We start from the raw sequence: 6,678 nt of genomic DNA, 5'->3' as shown, positions 1-6,678 counted from the left end.
TGTCTTTCGAAAAACTAGTCTATTTTTTAAAATAACTGAAACTAAAACATACAAAAAAAAAGAAAAAGAGGTTTTGAAACCCACTCATCAGGCTGATGATCTGAGAGGTGTGTTTTGCCCAAGGCCCGCAGTTTGCAGTGGGTTTCGGCCCTCTGCACAGCACACAGCCTCCCTCCCCTGTGGCGCCCATCACCACACATGCTGTGTTGAGACAGAGAACACTCCACCATCTATTCCATACGAGAAAGGCATTTCATAGGACTTGGATCGCTTACCTGGATGAATTTTTATTTTTTTGAGACAAAAAAGCAAGTCCTTAAATAAAGTTTAAATGTTGAAATAGATCTCTCAAATTCAATACTTTCATTTGTTTGAGAGATGGGAAAATTTCAAACAATTTGTTGTGGGTTGGTTCTTTTCTTTTAGACAAGATTAACAAAGATTGATTTACAGGGTTCCCATGAATGCTTTGTTGCCTTCTCAATCAATCTGTAAACAATTTTCTAAAAAATCTTTAAATGTTTTTCTAAACCTATGAAAATATTTAGATCAATAATTTTTTATTCAATCATAGTTGACTTACAGTGTGGTCTTAGCCTCAAGTGTACATCATATTTATTCAGTTTTTTTCTGATTATATGCCATTATAGGTATTTATTAGATACTAAATATAGTTGTCTGTATACAGTAAATCCTTGTTGCTTATCTATTTTATGTATAGTGCTTTATATCTGTTAGGGCTTCCCTGAAAGCTCAATTGGTAAAGAATCCACCTGCAATGAGGGAGATCCTGGGTCAGGAAGGTCCCCTGGAGAAGGGATAGGCTACCCACTTCAGTATTCTTAGGCTTCCCTTGAGACTCAGTTGGTAAAGAATCTGCCCACAATGTGGAAGACCTGAGTTTGATCCCTGGGTTGGGAAGATCCCCTGCAGAAGGGAAAGGCTACCCACTCCATTATTCTGGCATGGAGAATTCCATGGACTGTATAGTCCATGGGGTCGCAAAGAGTCAGACATGACTGAGCGATTTTCATTTATATCTGTTAATGCCATACTTCTAATTTGTCCTTCCCTTCGCCCTCACTCCTCTGGTAACCACAGGTTTATTTTCTATGTCTGTGAGTCTATTTCTGTTTTGTAAATAAGTTCATTTGTACTGTTTTTCAGATTCCTCACTTAAGTGATATTATATAGTATTTATCTTTCTCTGTTTGACTTCACTAAATATAATATTTTCTAGGTCTATCCATATTATGTTGCTGCAAATGGCAATATTTCATTCTTTTTTATGGCTGAATAATGTTCCATAGTATATATATTTACATACCCTGACTTCTTAAGCCACTCATCTGTTAATGGGCACTTGAGTTACTTCCATGTTCTGGTTATTGTAAATAATACCACTGTGAACATTGGGGTTCATGTGTCTTCAAATTTGAGTTTTCATCTTTTTTGGATACACACCCAGGAGTGGAAATGCTGGATCATATAGCAGCCTTTAGTTTTTTAAGGAAACTCCATACTGTTTTTCATAGTGGCTAAACAATTTACATTCCCACCAACAGTATACTAGGGTTCCCTTTTCTCTACATCCTCTGCAACATTTGTTATTTGCAGACTTTTTGACGATAGCTATTATTACAGGTGTAAGGTGATATCTCATTGTAGTTTTGATTTGCATTTCTCTAATAATTATATTGGGCATCTTTTCTTGTGCTTTTTGGTCATTTGCATGTCTTCTTTAGAAAAATGTCTATTCAGGTCTTCTGCCCATTTTTCTATTGTGTTTTTTGATGTCGAGCTGTATGAGCTCTGTTCTTCTTTGTCAAGATTGTTTTGGCTTTGGGGGGTCTTTTTGTGTTTCCATATAGATTTTAAAATTATTCTAGTTCCGTGGAAAATGCCCTGATATTTTGATAGGGTTTGCATTGAATCTGTAGATTGCTTGCGGAGTTTGGTCATTTTAACAGAATTAATTCTTCTAATACATGAATATGGTCTGTCTTTCCATCTGTTTGTGTCATCTTCAGCTTCTTTCATCCGTATCTTATAATTTTATGAGTATAGTTCTTTTACCCTCTTAGGTAGGTTTATTCCTATTTACTCTTTTTGATGTGATGGTAAATGATATTGTTTCCTTAATATCTTTTCTGATAGCTTGTTCTTACTGTACAGAAATGCAACAGATTTCTGTATATTAATTTTGTGTCCTAAAATTTTAGAGGAGCCCTGGTAGTTTTCTGGTGGTATCTTTAGAATTTTCAGTGTATAGTATCATGTTTTCTCCAAACAGTGTCAGTTTTACTTCTTCCTTTCCAATTTGGATTATTTTTATTTTCTTTCCTAGTCTGACTGCTATGGCTAGAACTTCTAATACTATATTGAATAAAAGTGGTGAGAGAGGGCATGCCTGTCTTATTCCTGATCTTAGAGGAAATACTTTCAGCTTCTCACTGTTGAGCATGATATTAGTAGTGGGCTTGTCATATATGGCCTTTATTGTGTTGAGGTATGTTTCCCTCTATACCCACTTTCTGGAGAGTTTTTTAAAATATAAATAGATACTGAATTTTTATCAAAGACTTTTTCTGAATCTATTGAGATGATCTATGGTCTTTAGTCTTCAATCCGTTAATGTGCTGTCTCACATTGATTTGTGAGTAGTGAAAAATTTTTGCAGCCCTGGGATAAATCCCACTTGATCATGTTGTATGATTCTTTATATGTATCATTGGAATTGGTTTGCTAATATTTTGTTGAGGATTTTTGCATTTATATTTATCAGTAATACTGTCCTGTAATTTTCCTTTTTTGTGTGTGGCATCTTTGTCTGGTTTTAATATCAGGGTGAGGTTGGCCTCATAGGATGAGTTTGGAAGTATTCCTCCCTCTCTGATTTTTTTGGGAATTGTTTCAGAAGGATGGATAGCTGTTAACTCTTCTCAAAATCTTTGGTAGAATTCTCCTGTGAAGCCACCTGATCCTGGACTTTATTTGTTGGGAATTTTTTTTAAATTCCTGATTCAATTTCATTATGGATAATTTATCTGTTCATATTTTCTGTTTATTCCTGGTTTAGTCTTGGGACATTGTATATTTCTAGAAATTTGTTCATTTTTTCTAGGTTGTTCACTTTATTAGCATTCAGTTATTTGTAGTATTCCCTATGATCCTTTGTATGTCTGATGTCTGTTGCAACTTCTCCTTTTTCATTTCTGATTTTATTGCTGTGGGTCTTGTCTCTTTTTTTCTTGGTTAGTTTGGGTAAAAGTTTATCAGGGCTTCCCAGGTGGCACAGTGGTAAATACTCCACCTGCCAATGCAAGAGACACAAGAGATTGAGTTGGATCCCTGGGTTGGGAAGATCCTCAGCAGTAGAAAAATGGCAACCCACTGCAGTATTCTTGCCTGGAAAACTCCATGAACAAAAGAGCCTGGTGGGCTACAGTCCACAGGGTTGCAAAGAGTTGGACACGACTGAGCACATACACACACACACACAAAGGTTTCTCAATATTATCCCTTTCAAAGAACCAGGTCTTCATTTTATTGATTTTTTTGGTCTCTATTTCATTTATTTCTGCTCTAATCTTTACAGTTCCTTTCCTTCTATTGACTATGGGTTTTGTTTGTTGTTCCTTTAGGTGTAAAGTCAGGCTGAGATTTTCCTAATTTCCTGAGGTAAGCCTGTATTGCTGTCAACTTCCCTCTTAAGAGTTGCTTTTGCTCCATCCCATAGATTTTTGGATAGTTGTGCTTTCATTTGTCTTTAGGTATTTTTATTTCCTCTCCGATTTATTCTGTGATCTGTTGATTGGTTAGCAGCATTTTGTTTAGCCTCCACATTTGTGTGTGCCTACACATTTTCTTTCTTTTTTTTTTTGGCAAGTTTTTTTTCCCTTGAACTTGATTTCTAGTGTCATAGCATTGTAGTCAGAGAAGATGCTTGATATGATTTGTTTCCTTAGGTCTACCAAGGATTTTCTGGTCTAGCACGTGATCTATCCTCAAGAATGTTCCATTTACACTTGAAAAGAATGTGTATTCTCCTGTTTTTGTATGGAATAGTCTGTACATATATCTACTAAGTTCATTTTGCCTAACATATCAACCAATGTTTCCTTATTGATTCTCTGAATATTCTATCCATTGATGTAAGTGTGGTTAGGTCTCCTATTATTATTGTTACTATCAATTTCTCCCTTTATGTCCATTTATATTTGCTTTATGTATTTAGGAGCTCCTATATTGGGCACATTGTTATATCTTTTTCTTGAATTGATTCCTTGATCATTATGTAATGTCCTTCTTTATTTCTTGTTAGAGTCTTTATTTTAAAGTCTATTTTGCCTGAAATGACTATTGCTACCTTGGCTTCCTTTTGATTTTCATTTGCAGGAATATCTTTTTCCATCCCCTCACTTTCAGTTTGTGTGTGTCATTAGGTCTGAAGTAAGTCTCTTGTAGGCAGCATATATATGGGTTTTTTTTTTTTTTCTTTTAATCCATTCAGCTACTCTGCCTTTTGATTGGATTCACTTACATTTAATTACTGATACACATGTTCCTATTGCCATTTTGGTAACTGTGTTGGGTTATTTTTATAGTTCTTTCTTGTTCCTTTCTTTTGTCCTCTTGTAATTTGATGACTAGTGCTATGTTCTGAATTCCTTTTCCTTGTGTATCTATTATAGATATTTTTAAAAATATGTGTTTTTGGCTGTGCTAGGTCTTGGTTGCTGCTCGGGCTTTTCTCGAGCTGCGGTGAGCAGGGGCTACTCTCTAGTTAGGGCGTGCAGGCTTCTCACCGCAGTGCCTTCTCTTGTTGCAGCGCACTGGCTCTAGGGCATGCAGGCTTCAGTACGTGCAGCATGTGGGCTCATTAATTGCAGCTCCCGGGCTCTAGAGCACAGGCTCAAAAGCTGTGGCACACCAGCTTAGTTGCTCCATGGCATGTGGGATCTTCCCAGATCAGGGATCGAACCTGTGTCTCCTGCATTGGCAGGTGGATTCTTTACCACTGAGCCACCAGGGAAGCCCTATTATAGATTTTGTATGTGATTACCATGAGGGTTTTATATAGCAATTATTTTTTATATATATATATAAATATTATATATTAATATATATGTACGTATGTGTGTATATACACACACATGTACATATATATGATTGTTACAAGGTGATAGTGTTAGTCACTCAGATGTGTCTGACTCTTTGCAACCCCAGGGACTGTAGCTCACAAGGCTTCTCTATCCATAGAATTCTCCAGGCAAGAATACTGGAGTGGGTAGCCATTCCCTTCTCCAGGGGATCAGATTCTTTATAATCTGAGCCACCAGGAAAGCCCTGTTTTAAGTTGCTGATCTCTTAATTTCCAGTGCCTTTCAACAACTCTGTATTTGTACTCTCCTCTCTTCACATTTATTGTTTTTGACGTTATGTTTTACATCTAATTTTTCTGTGTATCCCTTTACAGCTTATTGTGGAAGTAGATGATTTTACTACTTTTGTGTTTTAACCTTCCTCCTACTAGCTTTCTGTGAGGATGAGTTCCTACTTCTACTGTTTGCCTTTACTGGTGAGATTTTTCCTTTCATAGTTTTTGTGTTTCTTATTGTGGTCTTTTCTCTATTGCTTACAGAAGTTCCTTTAACATTTCTTGTAAAGGTGGTTTGGCGATATGAACTCTTTTTGCTTTTGCTTTCCTGTAAGGCTTTTATCTCTCCATCAAATCTAAATGACAGCATAGCTGGGTAGAATATTCTTGGTTGTGGTAGGTTTTCCCTTTTCATACCTTTTAAGTATATTATGCCACTCTCTTCTGGCCTGTGGAGTTTCTGCTGAAAAGTTAGCCGATAGCGTTATAGGACTTCTTTTATGTCACTGTTTTTCACTTGCTGCTTTTAACACATTATTGACCAGAGACATATTACAGCCCCAGGTATTAGTTTCTGCAAAAATCCTCCAGTCAGTCAGGGGTTAATATTCTCTTTAGTTTCTGCCATTTTGACTACAATGTGTCTTGGTGTGTTTCGCTTTGGGTTAATCCTGTAGGGACTCTGCACTAATCCTGTAGGGACTCTGCACTTCCTAGATCGGTTGGTTGTTTCATTTCCTAGGTTGGGGAAGTTTCCAGCTTTTATGCCTTCCCCTATGTTCTCAGCTCTCTTTTCTCCTTCTTGGACCTCTATAATTAGTGCACCTGATGTTGCCACAGAGGTCTCTTTGTCTTCATTATTTTTCTCTTCAGCTTCAATGATTTCCACTTCTTCATCTTCCAGCTCATTGATCCATTCCTCTGTAGCATTAACTCTACTGTTGATTTCTTCTAGTATATTTTTCAACTCTTGGCTTAAGGCATCCCAGCAGTGGGGCATGCAGGCCATTGAACCAGGGCCAGGCTAGAGGGAGGATTCCACGATGCCACCTGACAGCACCAGCGTCCACATGGTAGAATGAGCTCCCAAGACTGGCTGCCAGCAGTGTCTACGCCCTTAGCGTGAGCTGCAGTTGCCTCCTGACTCTCCAGGAACCTTTAAGAGGCAAGTAGGTCTGACCCAGGATCCTATCAAATTACTGCTCCTGCCCTGCAACCCAGAATATGTGAGGTTTTGTGTGCACCCTTTGAGAGTGGAGTGTCTATTTCCCCCAGCCCTCTGGCACTCCTGAAATAAG

Source organism: Dama dama, chromosome 12 (genome assembly GCF_033118175.1).
Source record: "Dama dama isolate Ldn47 chromosome 12, ASM3311817v1, whole genome shotgun sequence".
Classification (NCBI taxonomy): domain Eukaryota; kingdom Metazoa; phylum Chordata; class Mammalia; order Artiodactyla; family Cervidae; genus Dama; species Dama dama.
The sequence above is the reverse complement of the archived record's forward strand: the minus strand, read 5'-3'. Positions refer to the sequence as shown.